This window comes from Solanum stenotomum, chromosome 5, assembly GCF_019186545.1.
Source record: "Solanum stenotomum isolate F172 chromosome 5, ASM1918654v1, whole genome shotgun sequence".
Lineage (NCBI taxonomy): Eukaryota > Viridiplantae > Streptophyta > Magnoliopsida > Solanales > Solanaceae > Solanum > Solanum stenotomum.
The window spans coordinates 24,612,851-24,633,302 of record NC_064286.1 but is presented as its reverse complement, the minus strand read 5'-3'; positions in this window follow the sequence as shown (position 1 = coordinate 24,633,302).

Genomic DNA, 20,452 nt, shown 5'->3' with positions numbered 1-20,452 from the left:
AAGATTACCCTTCAACTCTATTTTTTTATGTACCATTTAACACAAAATACTAATTTTATGATTTCTTTATATCTATATATGTTATTCAACTGCAATTTTGCATTTTAAAAACCGGCGTTCATCCATTAGTTATTGTAAAAAATTATAATTGACGAATCATCGATTTTTTTCATAAAAAAAGTAACAATTTCTTTTTAAGAGTTTCCCTATATTTTTGCGTGAAAAATAACCGACGAAAATGCATCGATTTTCTTTCTTAAGAAAATCAATGACAACCCAACGAAGTCTATCGAGTTTCAATATTTTTGTGTAGTGTTATTAATTAGCAATGAACATGAGTTATTTTTTACTCGTATTTAGTTGAATGAAAAATTAGAAAGGTGATATTTGAGTTAGTCCAAATAGACAAGATATGAAGAAAAAAAATATGTGGTATTATTTAATTTAATTAATTGTTCAAAAAAGAAAACCAACACACTTTCATCGATTATTTTTTCATACAATAAAGTACAGAAACTCTAAAAAAAAAAAATTAAAAAAAATGATGTTCATCCATTATTTTTTCACACAATAATGACATGTGAAGTACACACATCCCACTTTGTTGATTCCTTGGAAAGAAGTGTCAAAATGGAACATAAAAATTGGAGTTGAAGGGTTAAAATGGAATAAGATTGAGTTGGAGTGCCAAAATGAAATTAAGGGACAAGTTTAAGGGTCTGCATACGTGTTGTTAATAAAGATAAAATAACTGTCATTTATATCATATTTTTTAAAATTTTAAATAACTTATGTAACCACCCACCAACTGCTCCCACATCCCCTATAACTACATTACCCCCTTTCCAGATAACGTCATCTTCATGCACCACAAAAAAATGTTGATAATTTGATATTTCTTTATCTGCAACACTAGGCAATAATCAAAGGAGCCAACGAAGGTATTTGTATTTATAATGTTGATAATTTGATAACTGTTTTTTTTTAAAAACAATCTAATTAAGTTTCAACAACGAGGTATTACATTCTGCTTATGGTGAGTTTCATTTTTTTTTCTTTAGAGGGTTTTTACTAGCTTTTGTGGCCTTAAGTAATGCAGGTGAATTTTATATTAAAAAATATTCGATTTCTAGAATGGTGATGGATATTTTCTTTGATAAATAAGTGTGACGGCTACCTAGAGAAAGTATAAGTAGTTCACAAGTTGGATCATGAGTATGATCATTTTTTGATGATTTGAGATTTACGTTAAATGAATTTTTTTCTGACTTAATCCATAATTGAGGTAGAATATGCAACTACGATATGTCAGATGACTTCAGTTCTCCAATCCCATGCATTGTTGAGTCTTATACTCAACCATATATTTCATGGCAAAATAAAATATAAAACAAGATTTGATTAAATATGTGTAAATTACATTACACATATATATGACTGAATTTTTAAAATTATGATCATAAACATGTCATGACTATAAAAGCATGTTATTTTATGAAAAAAATGAGAAGTTTTAAGACTGAAAAAATTCATAAAAATAAAAATATATTATTAAATAAATATTATTTTCTGTCTAAAAGCATTTAATAAAAAAGAAAAGGAACTGAAAATTACAATAAAATATCATAAATATTGTATTAGTAATAGACATGTACATGCATTGGTGTGATTTAGGTCAAATGAAAGGCAACAGAGCAAAAAACAGGTGATAGCTGTACTTTATTTAAATATAATCTTTAAAAGTACAAAAGTGGATTTTAAAATTAATGTGGTATAATCAGATAAATGTCAGCCCATTCAAAAAATAATAATTAAAATTACCACCCATCGTATTAAAACATTTCAGAACTTACTTAAATTAACAGTATGAAACTTACATAAATTAAAATTAATTTAAAAAGGAAAAACAAATCATTTTCACTTTGAATATATCTCTAAAATTTTCCAAATAATTTTTATTTTAAAAAAATCATCGTGCGTCAATAATTTTAAATAAATAAATAGTAAAATTGTCCACTATTTGAAAGAAAAACAAATGTAGATAATAATAATAATAATAATAATAATAATAATAATAATAATAATACTAATAATATAACAATAATAATAATAATAATAATAATAATAAATTTTAAATAATTAAAATGATTTTTAAAAAATGATTTTAAATCAATTCTAGAAAATAAGGAATAACTGTAAATTTGTATTTATTATTTTAAAAAAAAACTATACAAAGAATGTGGTCCTTTTTATGTGGAAATGTATTTTTAAATTTTCACCATCTTTCCACAACCTCCTCATTTAAAGAAAAACAAATAATAACAATAATAATAATAATAATAATAATAATAATAATAATAATAATAATAATAATAATGATGATGATGATGATGATAATAATAATAATGATAATGATAATAATGATAATGATGATAATAATAATGATAATAATAATAATGATGATGATGATGATGACGACGACGACAACGATGAAGACGACGACGATGACGACAACAACAAGAACAAGAAGAAGAAGAAGAAGAAGAAGAAGAAGAAGAAGAAGAAGAAGAACAACAAGAAGAAGAAGAAGAAGAAGAACAACAAGAACAACAAGAACAACAAGAACAAGAACAACAAGAACAACAAGAACAACAACAAGAAGAAGAAGAAGAAGAAGAAGAACAACAACAACAACAAGAACAACAAGAACAAGAACAACAACAACAACAACAACAACAAGTGGGTGGACATCTCCCCTAAACTTATAGGTTTAGAACAAGATAATATATTCTTTGAAGGTATGTCCTTAATGTATTTTTTCATAGAATTCTCAATTCCCTGGATTATGAAGTGGTCCGTAGAGGTTAATAATACCTCTAAATACCATCATTGTAACATATCGTTCAGTCTTACTCAAGGTGCCTTTATAAGTATAAACAATCCTGACAATAGTTAGTGAAAACTTCTACTATCCGGGTCTGCCCTACACGCCCTCCTGGCTAACGGATAATCCAACGGATTCCTTCGACAGCCTTACAAGAACCTGCCTGGATCACTTATACTTCACCTTAGTATTAGTGTTCAAATTGTCTCAACAATAAACAAATCGTCATTTCTTATAGTAACTTAGTATGATATAGTTCAACACAAATAGTTTAGCCTATCATTTAGGGTAAGTACATAAAGAAAAACTTAAAATTTAAAGTACCTGGAGTAGAACTCCACACGAGATGATGTGCCAACCAAACTGAAGGCTTTTTATTATTCAAACTCAAAAGATTACAAAAAAAAAATGTTACAATACTTGAGATAGAGAGACAGGGGGTTCTAAGACCTGCCTCACTAAAGAAAGTTTCACCTCTTTATATAGAGGTCGAAAAATCTAAAATGGTAAGATAAGGTGGCCCACACAATTTACAATGACCAATAATAAAAGGATAAGACAGACAAACTGGCGTAGTCTTTCCACTACGAAATATGGCCGACATATTATTTTGGCTTGCTTTATTAAAGTCTTTGGACTTATTACCTCAATTATTTAATTTGTGAGGCCTTCTTTACACCTTTTCCTTTCCCTTTCCCTTGCAGGTGGTGTTGCTGGAAGATTCTTCCACTTGTTCTTGGAGTCTTTTGAGAAGAGCATCGATGTCAATATCTTCGTTGCTATTAGCACTCTAGGCCTCTCCTGCCATGCATGATTCATCATCATCGTTGGTGTGGCTTGCTGACACTATGGATATATCATCCCTAATATCTATGTCGAGATTTTTCATCAAATATCTTTTTACTTCTTTCATATATATGGCTATTGCCTCTGATTTAGATATTAGTCATTTCTTCATATGAAGCTTCCTTGCAATTTTCTTGAATGGACTGAGATCATCCACCTGTGATTTTGATTTATCTGTATTATGGTATTTGTCCATTGTTGTATTTATTAAATCAAGTATTTCTTGACCTTGAATTTTTCCTTCAGGATTTTTTTGTATCAGCTTATTCCAGAACTTTGTATGAAAAGTTCTCTGTAGACATGGAAACCCTTCAGAGGTATTATTAACCTTTACGGACCACTTCATCATCCAGGGAATTGAGAATTCTATGAAAAATACATTAAGGACATATCTTAAAAGAATATATTATCTTGTTCTAAACTTATAAGTTTAGGGGAGATGTCCACCAACCACCAACTCAGAATATAATTTTTTGTAAGGTTCCGGTAAAATATTTTCCGAGGGACCATATAAAGTCCACCATTTATAGAACCAATTTGGAATTGATTGGTCGAAAACATGGGAGCATATTTTTATGAACCGGGAATGCTTTCTATTAGCATTTTCATATAATAAAGCTTTATTAAAATTGTTCACATAATCCCAGTAATTATATTTTACAGCTATCTTTTGTTCTGGGTGGATATAATCCCTTTCCTTCAAGGGGCTCATTCCCTATTCTTCTGGAGTCAAGACTCTTTTTATAATGATCTTTGAAAAGTTATAAACTTTTCTTGTATTGACTGGGTAAAAATATTGAAATTCACCAGACCCTGTTGCTGAGAGTATCATCTCATAATGCATCCTGTATTTATAAGCAGCTGTAGTATAAGAAACTGAATCCAAATACCTTGACATTAATTGCCATGGGTCAATTTTCCATCGCAAGTCACTGTGTTCTAGAAGAAGTATGACTTCTTTTTTATCATTTTGATCGAATACTTTCGTGCTCTCTTCATCTGCGAGAACTGTGGAATAAGACGGAGGAACATTATCCTTTCCTTGCTTAGATTGCATAAAATTCAAAAATTCCTTGTACATTGGATGGTCTGTATTAAGACCACTTGTAGAAGCAATATTTGCTGCTACCAATTTTTGATTTTCCATTTGAGTGAGGTTATTACCTCTACCCGCTCCTGTTCTTCCTCTTCCACTCCTTGATGGCAGAGGCCATGAAGGTCTCATCCTGAAAGAAAGACAAAAATTAGTCTAAGTATTCTCTTGTAAGGAAATCAGGCATACTATTATCTGAACCTTTTTTATAATGAATATTGAAATCAAATGGTGCTAAGAAAGCTTGCCATCTTGCAAACATTTGTTTAGAAACATCATGCTTACAATCTTTATTAAATATAAATTTAGCCGCTTGGCAATTAGTTGTTATCAAAAACTTCTGGTTGTAAAGATCACCTTGGAACTTTAAAACACTTTTCACTATTGGCAAACTTCTGGTTGTAAAGATCACCTTGAAACTTTAAAACACTTTTCACTATTGCCAAAATTTCTTTCGCTATAATGGCGTAATTTTTCTGGGCATCGTTCCATTTACCAGAATAGAACTGGATAATATAATGACGTTTATTAGCTGGACATTATTGTGTCAGGATACCACCATATCCTATATCTGAAGCGTTTGTTTCAACTGTCTTCTCCCAATTTGGGTTGGCCAAAGTAAGATAGGGAAGGTTTTTAACCTTTGTCTTAATCCTTCTAACTGCTTTAGTATGATTATCGGTCCAGGCCTTAGGATTATATTTTAACCTATCATATAAAATAGCAGTATCCTTGGTTAAATCCTTTATAAAAGGAGCAACATAGTTGAGACTTCCAAGAAATCTCTGTAACTGAGTTTTATTAGTCATAATATCAAGGAACTTGGATGCAAATTCAATGCTTCTATTAATAGGGCTAATATTACCCCTTTCAATATTATGACCCAAAAATCTAACATTTGTTTGAAACAAAGCCATTTTGGATAATAATATTTTTAAACAGATCAAGGTGTTTAAAATGAGTTTCCTCAATTTTGAAAAATACAAGAATATCATCTATATAAATTATTATGAAATTACTGTAAGGTATGAAAATATCATTCATAATCTTTTGAAATTCTGATGGAGCATTCTTTAAACCAAATGGTATAACGTTCCACTCATATTGACCCATAGGGACGTTAAAAGTTATTTTAAATCTGTCTGACTCAGCTATCTGAATATGCCAATAACCTGATTTTAAATCAAATTTTGAATATATAATTACATCATAGACTCTATCCAATAAATCGTTTTTATTAGGGATAGGATACCTAATCCATTTTAAGGCTTTGTTAAGAGGTTTATAATTAATTACCAACCTGGGCGCACCTCTTTCTTGTTCAGCATGTTTATTAACATAAAAAGTTGTACAAGACCATGGAGATTTAGAATACCTTATAAGGTCTTTTTGAAGCAAGGAGTCAATTTCTTTCTTGCATAACTCTAGATAATCTGAATTCATCTGGCAAGGTCTTACTTTCATAGGAATAACATCCTCAATAAAGTTATCCGCATATGGGAGGCTAACAACATGCTTTTTTCTGTTCCAGAAAGCATTTGGATGATCTCCACAGAATCAAGGGAGAACTGATTTTTTAAAATAGCAATTTTATCCTGTAATTTAGGATTTTGAAGAATATTATCAATCTCAATGCTATTAATTTCTCCTTTGATAAAACTGACTTGATTATTTTTTAAAATCAATTTTGAAGATAGTTCATTTATCATTCTTGTAAAAGGTTTTGTAATAAACTCTAATATAAAAGATTTTTCATTTCAAGTACCAATGATTTTTTTATTATCCCAATAAGTAAGGGGAAAAATATCATTTATAAAAGGAACTCCCAAAATAATCTGGTTAGTAATATCTTTTACTAAGACAAAATTTTGAGGAATACAATTTTTTCCTTTACATATGAAAGCTTTGGGTAATTCATATTCAATTCCCATTTTGCTACCATTTGCTGATCTGAGGCTATGAGTAGTTTTATGAAAATATCTTGAAGGAATAAGCCATTCTTGAATGCAATTTAAATTAGCAGCACTGTTTATAAGAGCAATAAATTCCCTTTGTTAATTATAATCTATAAGAAGAGTAATTTTAGTATAAAACTTTTGGGAAGTGAAAGCTTTCAAACTTTGTAAAAAAATCTTCTTTATTATTACCAAAATTAAGAGTTTTTAGAAAATCAAGATCTTTACTATCTTCTTCATAAGAAGACGATTCTGAGCTATTATCCATCTCTTTTAGACTCTCGATATTATCAAGTCTAATTTTTATAATGACATTCTTTTCTTTTAATCGATGATTGTCTTCTTTGAGATTATTAATCTCTTGCTTCAGATCACTGATAGTAATAGAATAACTTATAAGTTTCCTTCTTTGTAATAGGAGATTCTTAACTTTTGCCATGGTGTATGAACCTTCTTTGGTAGGGATATCCTCTGTGATATGATTTTTAGAGGTGGAGGTATTACTGATTTTATCAATAATCTGGAATCTTATTTTCGAATCTTTTACAATTTGTAAGAGCTCTATAACTTTGTCAATATCAATGACATTAATACTCAATTCCTTGAACTGGGAATAGATCTTATAAAGATCATCTTCCTCCCCTTTATTCTTGCATTCTAACCCTTGTTGACAGGGTAAACAATCATCATCTGAAGACATGTAATCTTCCTGGTGAAGAGCTTTGAGATCTTCACTTGTAGAGGACTCCTCATGACTACTGTATTCAGTTTTTGATTTTCCTGAATCAGAATTTAGGATGATCTTGCAGAGAGATTCTTTGATATTATCATCAATATCAAGGGTTTTGATCTTTTCCTTGACTCTACAATATTTAGCATAATGACCAAATCTACCACACTTGTGGCAAGTATCAGACTTGTCAAATTTTTGTTTAGATTTATAAAATCTCTACTTTTCCTTTTAAGGCTCAACTTTTCTTTCTTTCTTTTCAATTCTCCTTTTCTTCCATTCTTTATAATCCTTTCTGGAAGATTTGTTCTTGGAAGAATGCTTCTTATATTTGGAACTTGCTTTAGGGATATCCAGAGCGAACTGTTCACAAAATTCTCTCAATTGTTATGTTTCATTAAGACGATGTCTTTTAATCTGTTGATTCAACTCGATTTCATTGCATAAACAAAGTCCTTCTTGTACGCAAGCACTTATAAGTTTTTCATAGGTATAATCATCACAGTTAATACTATGGCTTTCTCCTCTAGGAGTTTTCCTAACTCTTTCTGCAAAAAGAGCCGGTAATCCATCTATAAACTTGAATTTCCAATGGGTGCTATTACACTCTGGCAATTCCATAACTCTGCTAAGGAACACATCTTTATAGAATCTAAAAGATGTGAGAGTCTTGCACCTAAGGTTTTGAAGCAAGGTTCTTATGGTCTCGCTATTATCCGACCATCTTCCTGATAAATGTTCTATAATATTAAGAACAAGGGTATACACAACAACATTCTGGGTGAAATCATGTTCTTCTTCTTGTTTTACTGCTTGAAGGATCTTATCCCTTTGCTCTTGGTTTAGATAGTTATCTCACCAGCCTTTTAGTTGTCCAGTGAGCCCTGCTGTTATCATATCAGCAATAGTTTATCACTATTTTTGTTAGCCTTACAAATAGTGTTGTACATGATCATTCTATGTAGAGTTGTATAAATCTGTCTATCTGTATAACCATCTATGTTCCATTAATAGATTTCCTTTCCATTATAACTATTAGTTATAATATGTTCATGCTCTTCCAAGAGCACATCCTGAGGAGTAAGTCTAGGATAGTAGTACATCCTTTGGACCGATTTTCTTGCATATTTTTCTGAGATTTTATTAATATCACTAGAAAACACTTTTTTTATGACTGCTTTCTCCTCCTGAAAGATTGTCAATCCTCAAAAGCTTCAGACTACAGCCTTTGAATCTCTTTTCTAAGAGATTTTCCAAATCTGAAAAGTCTTTTATCTTGAAATCACCAATCTCCGGGGGAGGTTATTGGCTACTTTCTCTTTTCCTTTATTATTGAAATTGAGTCTAGAAAGTAGTTTATCAACATTATCATGAAGAGAAGTAATTTGTTCTCCTAATATGCTCATATAAATGTTAGGATAATTTTGCTGCTTGATCACAATGTTAATATGTTGAGTAGTCAGTAAGGTAGTATTATCTTCAAATAATTTTGAAAGAGCATTAAATTGAACAATATTATCGTCCTTTTTAATTTAAAAAGATTGTAAAGGAGGAAAATCAGATTTTGTAACTTCCCCAGTACTTAAAGTAAAATCTCTTTCGATCATAGAGATATAATTATGAACATGCTTGGTCATAAACTATGGAACAAAAGCAATTAAAATATTTTGCTTTGATTCAATAAGATCAATATAAAATTCTTCTTGAAAACCTATATGTTCTTCTTTATTAAAATTTTTAAAAAACCATTTTCTAAAAGGTTTCCATCTAGATTTTTGAAATTCTTTAGAAATCTTTTCTCTTGCTAGTGAACCCAGACTGAAAGTAATATTTTTTTCAGTCATCATAAAATAATTTTTATGTGGAAAATTCATCTGAAAAATTTATTTCAGACTCAGTTATATCTAAGTTCGAGCTGGGCCTGGGCATAGGCCTAGCAATATTATCCTTGTCAATTTTAATATTGTCACATCTATAATTTTCTCTAATCTGAGAAGTAGATGCTCGAGATAGAACCTGAACAATATAATCAACAGGAGAGATATACGAAGAGCTAGATCTAGAAAGTCTAGAAGACATGATATGATTATCAATTCTATTATGCATAACTATAGAGTCAGAAAATAATTTTAACAAAATTGAAACCTCATCATTAATATTATTTTTTGGTTGGACTGCACCTTCAATAACCCATTCTTGTGAAAAATCAATTTCGTCCCACTGGATAAGCCTTCTACTAATAACCTTAGATTTACCAAAATTGATTTCTATAAGAATAGTTTCATTTTTAAAATCAATCATTTTACACATAGGATTCAGAGTATGTAAGAGTTTATAATAAATCCTGTAGCATATGCAAACAACTTCAGTTCCAGGCATATAATCATAACCATGAAGCTTAACATTAAGCATAAGGGAACTTAATGAATTCTCATCCTGCAAAGATATCTGTAAATTAGGATAAGCATTAAAATAAATCGGTCCATAAGCTAGACTAGTGTGTATAGTCCCTATAAGGGATTTCTTCCAATTTTGATTTCTACCATCTCTTAAAGTTGTTGTAAAGCTTTCTGGTAGACCTCTTAATGTAAGGGGCTTAAATGCCACCTGAACCAAACCAATATGCATGAATCTGTAAATATCCCTATAAGGTGCCAAATCATTTTTAGATAATAATCTAAATTTGATGATCACTATCAATACTGATAGTTTCTTCAGTGATTTTAACCACTTGTTTGAGGTCAAGTTCCTCAAACGTTCCCATCTGGTATATAATCCTGGGAGGTATTTTCGGAATAGTCCACTTATTAAGTAGATCAAGATGTTGAGGTATATCATATTCTTCTTTTCTATTGTTTTTAACAGTAGATCTATTCTTTATGATATTCATAAAAGAAACTGTGTTAAACTATACCACCTATAGTTACTAAAAGTCCAAGGCTCTTCCAAGAGCATATCCTGAGGAGTAGGTCTAGGATTGTAGTACATCCTTTGGACCGATTTTCTTATATATTTTTCAAAGATTTTATTAATATCACCAGAAAACTCTTTTTTTATGACTGCTTTCTCCTCCTGAAAGATTGTCAACCTCCAAAGGCTTCAGACTACATCCTTTGAATCTCTTTTCTAAGAGATTTTCCAAATATGAAAAGTCTTTTATCTTGAATCACCGATATCCGGGGGAGGTTGGATACTGGTATTGACTACTTTCTCTTTTCCTTTATTATTGGAATTGAGTCTTGAAAGTAGTTTATCAACATTATTATGAAGAGAAGTAATTTGTTCTCCTAATATGCTCATATAAATGTTAGCATAATTTTACTCCTTGATCATAATATTAATATGTTGAGTAGTCAGTAAGGCAATATTATTCTCTGTAGACATGGAAACCCATCAGAGGTATTATTAACCTCTGCGGACCATTTCATAATTCAGGGAATTGAGAATCATATGAAAAAAATACATTAAGGACATACCTTCAAAGAATATATTATCTTGTTCTAAACTTATAAGTTTAGGGGAGATGTCCACCCACTCAGAATATAATTTTTTAAAAGGTTCTGGTAAATTTTTTATCGAGGAACCACATAAAGTCCACCATTTACAGAACCAATTTGGAATTGGTTGGTTGAAAACATGGGAGCATATTTTTATGAACCATGAATATAATAATAATAATAATAAAAAATTATTATTATTATTATTATTAAATTTTAAAAAATATTATCATAATAATAATCTTAATTATTAAATTAATTTAAATTCCGAAAATAAATATAAAGTTACAAGCATAAAAGGACTTTTTTTTTGCTTTCAACTTTAAAATCTTAGTTTTTGCTTTTAACTTTTACCGCTTTTTAAAAATTCAAAATTTGCAGTTATTTTAGTGCTTTTACTGTTTTTTAATTTTATTTAGGGAAAAGGGTCTAATATACCCCTCAACTTTGTCATTTAGAGCTGATATACCCCTCGTTATGAAAGTGGCTCATATATACCCCTACTTATATACAAATGGCTCACATATACCCTTTTCCTCTAACGGAAATGAAAAAAATTAATTTCAGGTTAATTTTTTATTATTTTTTTAAAAAAATATAATCCCATATGAGTATATTTAATCCTCCTCAAACATATATATTTTTTTAACTTTTTTTTTTGGTTTCAATGACTAATTTAGATTTATTATTTTGATGGTCAAATTTATTTATGTTTCACTAATATTCTTATAAAACTTATTATAGACCAAATTGTTTTCTTCAAATACAAAAATTAAATTACAATATAGACCAAAAAAATAAAATTTTAAATTATAATATGGCCACAAAAAAATAGTTTTAAATTTTTTTCTTTACACTAAGGAATGAAAGAAAAAAATAAAACAAGAATAAGAAACTCAAATAATTATAATAAAAGAAGTCAAAAAATAATTTATGTATAAAAAAGATTAAAATATACCTGAAACTTTGGTAGAAGAATCATATATACCCCTAAATAATTTTTAAGAAAATTAAAAGTCAAAAATATAAATTTAAAACTAACTTTTTCACTTCCGTTAAATAAAGGGTATATGTGAGCTCATTTTGTAACTGTAGGGGTATATGTGAGCCATTTGTATAACGGTAAGGGTATATATGAGCCACTTTCATAACGAGGGGCATATCAGCTCCAAATGACAAAGTTGAGGGGTATATCAGGCCCTTTTCCCTTTTATTTATACAGATTTTTATAATATTACCGTTTCTTTATAAATTCAAATTCTATCGGTTTTAAAATTACATTGATGATTATCTATCTAATTAGTTATATTTTACCTTAAATTTCTACTGCTTTAAAAAATGAATTTTGATAGCTATTTTCAAAAAAATCCGAAACAAAAAATAATATAAAAAACTATAATCTAAATAAATGGAAATATATCCAACAATAAAGGAACTGATTTTCAATAGTTCATAATATTGATAACCTGCAATTATTTTAAACTAATTTATAGAAAAAACTAAAATTAATTTATTTTAAACAAAATAAAAAATAAAAAATATCCACAACCGTATTTTTATTTTTAACTTATTTCATATATATTAATTATCGTTATTTTTTTTTAAGAAAAGAAAGAGATTACTTGAGAAATAACTTAAGTTATGTATTTTTTTGTCAGATTGTAACGACCTGATTTCTGTTGTATGGAAAAGCCAATGGGGAAAGAACTGGGCTCGAAAACTTTTTCATAGTAACTTGAGATTTCCGAACCTTGTCCAGATTTGGATGAAATCAAAGTCATTGATGTATAGGAAAATCTGGAAAAAATCAGGTAAATCATTTATGATTTTGATTACATGAGTAGTTAGATAACTCGTTAAGGAATATGTACGACTTTACGGAATTGAATTCAGGCAAGTAGAACTCCCGAAATCGATCATAGCGTAAAGGGTATTTACTGAGCATCGTGTGTTAGAGGTGTGTTGTGAAATGAGAATTTTGAAATTCTTAAAATGAGTCTCTGTCTTGAGAATGCCGCTTTGGCGCTATGTTTGCCGCTTTGGCTAGGCCGCTGTGGTGGGGTGGTGGCCGCTGTGGCGGGCCCGACGCGAATTAAAGTCGTTAATAAACCCCTAAACGACCTCATTATGCACATTTTGACTTTTAGAGCTAAGGAACGACCCTAGGCGAATCCTACTCATTTTTCACTATTCTTGAGGCTAAAGGTTTCACTCCTCGAAATAAGTTTTTCGATCCGTAGAACCTAATAGAATGGGTGAATATTGATGGGGGAGGGTTTTGTTATAGATTCTATGGTGGAAACAAAGCTAATTTGGATAATTGGGATCATGTATTTGATCTAGGATTCATAGAATTATTGGTAATTCGGGTAATTAGTGATTGTTTATTGATTCCCGTGTTATCATGATTATTTGTAGACCAAGAACAAGCGAAAATAATCTCGAAAAGGTAAATGCAAGTGCCTTAGGGGATTCAAGCTTGTTTCGAGGTAGGTGATGATTGTGATTCTATTATTGTGTGATGTATGTTTATTCTTGCTTCATTATGATACATGTATGTATGGGAATTTTGCATTATTGATCACACTTGTTGTAAATGAGGATAATTGAATAATTGTATGCCATGAATCATCTCTTGTTGTATGATTATGAGAATATACATAGTGATTGTGATTGTGGTTTGTGGTTTGTTGGATGGGCGGGTGTCACGATCCGACACATTAACTGGGATCGGTTGCCACGTTTCGGCATAATTATGTATCAGATTGCCACATTCTGGCATAACTAACTTGGATTGGATTGCCACGTTTCGGCATAAATATGGGATCAGATTACCACGTTTCGGCATGCTAACTGTTTGGGTTTGTGTTCCATGAGAGGACCATTGAATTGGGTTCCGTGAGAGGACCATTGAATTGTGTTGTGTATCTACTTGTGATGAATTCGTTCATATCTAATGATGATTGATATTGGAAGACGGTATGTTGCTCTAAATTGATATAACTGTGATATGTGAGAATCGTGAAGTTGTTCATTATTCGTATATGTTGATGATGATCCTACCAGTACACTGTGGTTGTGTACTGATACTGCACTTGCTCTTATTTTTGTTGAGTAGAGGGCATCTTCCGGCGGCTATTGATAGACCACAACTAGGTGACTATTGTGCATGACTGGATTCAAGGGTGAGCAAGTTCTTTCAGGCTGCTATGGATATCTCTTGTTTAAGTTCATTCTTTTTGGACTCAGACTATTAGTTTAAGGTGTTATTTAGTTTCGGGGTTGTACCCCTTGTTCTTAGACTTGTCATTAGTAGAGTTTTGGTACATTGACTTTCAGGTTCTAGGGGTTGAATTTCCGCATTGTTAGTTATTTTTGTTAGACTTTTGTTAGAGTTTATGGAAACTCTATTTCTTTCCTTAGTATTTTCTTGCTTTCGTGTACTTAAATGCCTTAGTTTTGATTTAGTTGCTTAGTTTGAGTTGTGGTAGTGGTTCTCTCACCGAAGGGTTAGTGTGGATGCCAATCACGATGGTCTGGGTCGTGACAAAGTTGGTATCAGAGCCGTAGGTTCATTGATCTCATTGTACCAAAACGAGTCTAGTAGAGTCCTGCGGAACGGTACGATGACGTCTGCACTTTTTTTCGAGAGGCTGTTAGACTTTATGAAAAACTCACTTATTTCTACTCCTTCGTGCTATGACTTGAATCCAAATGGTATCTGGGTGATACAAAGTGGTAACTTTCCTCCTTCACTCTGTGGTTCGAACTAGAGCAACAAAAGTGGTTACCATCAGTTAAAGATTGAGGCGGTTAAGAATTGGGTTCGCCAAGTTCTATGATTGAAATTAGTAGTTTTGTGGGGATCGTTAGCTATTATTGTCGCTTGTGGTATGAGTTGAGTCCAATTGGTATCGCCCGATTCCAATTGGTATCTCAACGAAGTGAACTAGACGTCGTAGTCATGATTGAGGGGCCACAAGCAAAGCAAATTGGAAACTGAGAAGATTTCAATTGGTATCTGGCCCTAGGGGTGGTGTGAATGCATGGATGATCAGGAATGGTCATCCATGAAGCGAAATAATTAATTAAGAATTTGGACTTATCCGTGAATTGTATCTTGGAAACTTTGAATGCGTGCGTCTGGTTGTCTGAATTAACTGCCAATGTGAAGTTGTAATAGCTTGAACATGATGAGGTCATTATGTGCACAATAAATGTGTGTCTGAACTTTGATATGTACAATATGTTGGCCTGGTCGTTGAAGTTATGCAAGTTGTAAATACTTGAGTATCGTTAAATTCGTTATGAAAGGAAGATCTTGATTTAGGATCGTGTGAGTGTCTGGGTGTATCCTGGGGATGTGTGGGTTGTGCTGCTGAATTGACAAGAATGATTAGTTTGTGTATCGTGGGATTGACTGGGGGTAGACAATGATTATCCTAGTTATGAGGATTATTCTAAAATTGCTAAGTAAAGCTGGAAACCTTTGTGGAATTTAGAAAAGAAAAGAACCCCAAAAAAATTATTGGCAGGGGTTCTGTTTTCATTATGCTGCTGGGGAGGGATTCTTCCCCCAAGGCGAGGCCGCCAGTGCGGAAATTTTCCCGCTAGAGCGGAATGAGGCGAGGCAGAACCTTAACCTGTCTCCCCTAGTCACAATTATGGACCCCGAATAGTACCCGAACGAACCCCCGCGAGGCAGCCAGGCAATGAGGTTGCCCGTCAAGAGGATATGTCTCAGTTTTATGTTTTTCTAGGTAAGACCAAGTTTGAGGGTGTGATGCAGTGGTCACAAGAGCTACTCTTGTCTGTGCCCGAATGGCTATTATTTTGTTTGATTCGGGTGCTACTTATTCGTATGTGTACGTTCAATTGCCTTGGGATTTGATGTGGTTTGTGATATAGTTGATGCCCCCATCCATGTTTCTACCCAGTTGAAGAGTCAAACATAGTCACCCATGTATATCGTGTTGTCTTGTTGTGTTTATGGATTTTCAAAGTTTAGTTGATTTGGTTATGCTGGATATGACTGACTTGATATAACCTTAGGCATGACTTGGTTGTCCCCCTATTATATCAGGCTTAATTATAATACTAAGTTGGTAACTCTAGAGATCCCGGGTAGGGAAAGGTTAGAGTGGGAAGGGGGTACAAACCTAAGTCAACTAAGGTCATATCTTTCGTGCGGGGTAGGAAACTGGTGGGGCAGGATTGTTTGACGTACGTAATTGCCTCATAATCAGGATGTTAAGGTCGAATCCCCCTCTATTGAATCTATTCATGTGGTGTCAGAATTGAGATACTTGGGTGAAGTAAATTGAAGTATTTTAGTAAGAAAGTGTGTATAAATTAGGTTAGTCCTCTGAATTTGATGAGTATACGTGAGTTTGAAGTGTCGTATTGATGAAAAGGTTGACTTCGTAGTGATAGTCTAGGATGATGGAGCGTAATGGTAATAAGAGTTCACGATGGATTGTGATGGGATGGAACTATATAATGAGATTGTTGATTAAGCAAATTTTATATAGTAATTACGACTTGCGAGTACCTAAGGTTGTGGTTTCCTAATATTTGGTGAGTAACGTGGTTGTATGGAAAGTTTTAAGAGATAGTGGGACACCACTTGAATAGAATTTAAAAGAGCTAGGGTCATGATGAAGAAAGATAGTGGGATGTAGTTATAACCTTTAGAGAGAGGCGAGAGGAAAAATATTTTATTTGATTGCAAAGGATAACGAGATATCTTCAGAGGGGTAGATAATTGGGTTCAGAGACGTTGATTTCTTTCGTTTTGTTGTGGCTATGGTAATTGTGTCACAAGTCCATCAGATGGGTCAAAAACTATCGAAAAAGACTTGAGAAAGGAGTGTGCGGACATTAGCTTGAGTGTAATGACAAGTACTTGGTTTTTTTTTGAGTCTAGTATTTAGTATGATTGAAATTTTAGCGAAATATATGGTAAGATCGATGAAGATGCAATCAATTATAAACAGAGATTCATGAATTTATAAAAAGTCTTTAAGGTACAAGCTAATGTTGAAAGAGAAAGGGGTTGTGTTATATGGTGAAAGTTACAATTCAGATTTTTCATTGTGAGTCTATATTCGCAGTGATGTATTTTGTCAAGGGTTGAATTGGCAAGGTGAGAAATGATCAATTGTATCTGGTATTGAGCTTTTTAAAGGACTTACACCTAGGTTAAGTCGTAAGTTTACTACTATTGATTGTTAAAGTACCTAAGAAAGGTTTCATTTAAAAGTGTTGGGTTATAATAAGGTAAATGGTCGAACTGTTTATGATGATTGTTAGTTTTGTGAGTATGACTCACTAGCTATGCTCTCGTCTGTTTTCACTTTTGTGGGTGGATCCCTAGTGGTGGATTAGGGGTACCAAATCCTACGATGTTCTCTTGGTTGAGTGGGAAGATTGGGAAGATTTGGTTATTTCGAATGACATAATTGGTGTTGTCTTGGAGTTATTAAAGTATTTTAGTGGGTCTACATGTACCACCTTGCTTATGAGAATTTATAGAAGAGATACCATGCGTATTTGTGGTTATCCGACAATCTTAATTTTCCTCTAGTCGTCGAGGTCATGTATCGATTATATATAGTTGAATGGGGGGATCATTGGGTCTAATTCTACTGTTCGTAAGTGGTAATTTACAATTACTAATTCTAGCATTTCGATAGAGTTGTTGGAGGGTTTGTATGCTTGGGCATATCCCTCGATGAATATTTGATGTCTAAGGATCAAATTTTTATAGCTTAAACTCATGGGAAATTGGGTTGTGAGATGGAGATGTTGATAAGAACTATGATTGTTTGGGTATTATGATTATGTGTTGGCTGGTTTAGGTTCACCTCTAATTGTGGTAAGTTTTGATTTAGGATTTTATCATGCTTAAGTGCTAAAGGATTCGTCCAGATGATTGTGTCAAGATCCTTGATAACATGTAGTAGAAGTGTGTACGATCAAATTTGGTAGTTGTTGGGAATGACTTTTGTTGTAGTTAAGTTGCATACAATAATATTTATCACTCGAGTAGTGAGATGACTTCATTAAGGCATTGTAAGGGAGAATGTGTAGGTATTTAATTGGTTGGTTTGAGGTTGGAATTGTGAAACCCTTACGGGGTAGTGAAATTCGGTATGAAGGGCATGTGATACAAGTATCCCCAGTAATTCGACGGTTCAGATACTACTCTACCATTATTTTAGGCAGTGTTTCCTAGTTAATCACACGGGGAGGAGTTATGGGTAAATTGGTATCTATTGTAACGACCTGATTTTCGTCGTATGGAAAAGCCAATGGGGAAAGAACTGGGGCCAGAAAACTTTTTCATAGTAACTTGAGATTTCCCAACCTTGTCCAGATTCGAACCAAATGGAGTCATTGAGGTTTAGGGAAATCTGGTAACAATCGGGTGAATCATTTATGATTTTGATTACATGAGTAGTTAGATAACTCGTTAAGGAATTCGTACGACTTTACGAAATTGAATTCGGGCGAGTAGAACTCCAGAATCGATCTTAGCGTAAATGGTATTTTCTGAGCGTCGTGGGTTAGAGGTGTGTTGTGAAATGATAATTTTGGAATTCTTAAAATAACTCTGTCTCGAAAATGCCGCTTTAACGCTGGGTTTTGCGGCTTTGGTGAGGCCGCTGTGACGGGCCCGACGCAAATTAAAGTCGTTAATAAACCCCTAAACGACCTCATTATGAACATTTTGACTTTTATAGCTAAGGAATGACCCCATGCGACTCCTACTCATTTTTCACCATTCTTGAGGTTAAAGGTAAGTTTTTCACTCCCTGAATCCATTTTTCAGTTCGTAGAACGTAATAGAATGGGTGAATATTGATGAGGGAGGGTTTTGTTATAGATTCTATGGTGGAAACAACCCTAATTTGAATAATTGGGATCATGGGTTTGATCTAGGATGCATAGAATTGTTGGTAATTTGGGTAATTAGGCAAATCGTACGGATACATAAGAATAGGTAGAACCCGAATCAAATAACACATTAGCCATCCGGTCACATACAAGAATAGTTATCCGGCTTGGCTGCTAGCATTGGCCACCCTGAACTTTTGGAATAAGAACCTTGAAAGTTACCCGAGTTCTTGGCCCTTTTTGCTAATGCCTTAGCCTGACCATCTCGGCTCACCCCTCTCCACTTTTTTAACATAGTATGTTACCTCTTTAAAGCTCCTCCCTGCAGAAATCATATGAACAGATAATACTTGCAAATCAGAATTTAATCCCCTAATAAATAACTAGATTCTCTCTTCCTCAGTAGTCACCAATTGCGTAGCATATTTAGCCTCACCTTGAAGTTGGGAGGACACAATCTCAAGCCCATGCTGATGGACAATTCCCAACTTATGAGGCCTCTCATAGCAATCTAAGATGAACTCATAAGAATCCTCATTCTCAGAACCAAGAAAGCATGAGGTTTTAGCTTCAAAAACTTAGTTAACATTTCATGCTCATTACCAATCATTACAGAACCCAACAAAGGACGGAAGAAAACATCATTACCTCCAGTCCCACCCAACTTGGGCGCAGTGCTAGCAACATGAGGATTAGTAGGAGTTTGAGTTACTTGAATAGAAGGAAGCACTCCAGGACCAACCAACCCTTTCAAGAATGACATGATCTGTTGAGCTATTACTGGGTCTATGTGGGGAACATCAGTTGTCACATCCTGCACCTCTTCCTCTTGTCCCACATCCTCAACATTCTCAATATCAACATTCTCCTCTTCAATATCTTCATGATGCGCATGAGGGTTCTCATTCAGAGGAGCATTCTCAATAGGAGCTCCATTCCCAATAGGCGCTACTCTTCCATGGCCTCTACCCCTAGCTCTTCCTCTACCCCTGCCTCGACCGCGACCTCTCGCTGCAGATTCCTCAGCTGTATCTCTAAATCCTTGGTCTGGTATCTAGAGAATTTCACCCCGCACCTTGGTTCGGCTACGTGTGTATAATTTACTAACCATTACCATTACCTCATATTAGACGTCACATCGATGTATGCCTTAGTTTTCACCTTCGCACCAATCGACATTAATTCTATTAGATAGTACCACAGTAAATCTATGTTGATAATTCTTTTATTATAAACTACCTTCTTGGTCCGGCAAGTAGCAACAAGGCAAGTTCTAACGTTGCGCACCGTTAAAAAGACTTCTAGACGAGAGAGTTATCAATGCATGGAAAACATTATTCGAGAATTACTTAGTTACTATTCATACTTCGTTAATCACTCATGGTTCCCATAACCCTAGTTGTGGATTTAGTTACCCGTATTAGCAAGAGAACAATTCATAATGTTTGAAGAATAAATCATGAACTTACGTTGTAGAGTAGAATAATCCCAAAATTTCAACTTGAATTTCAAAGTAAAAATCAGCAAAACGTGCTTAGGAAATTAAGA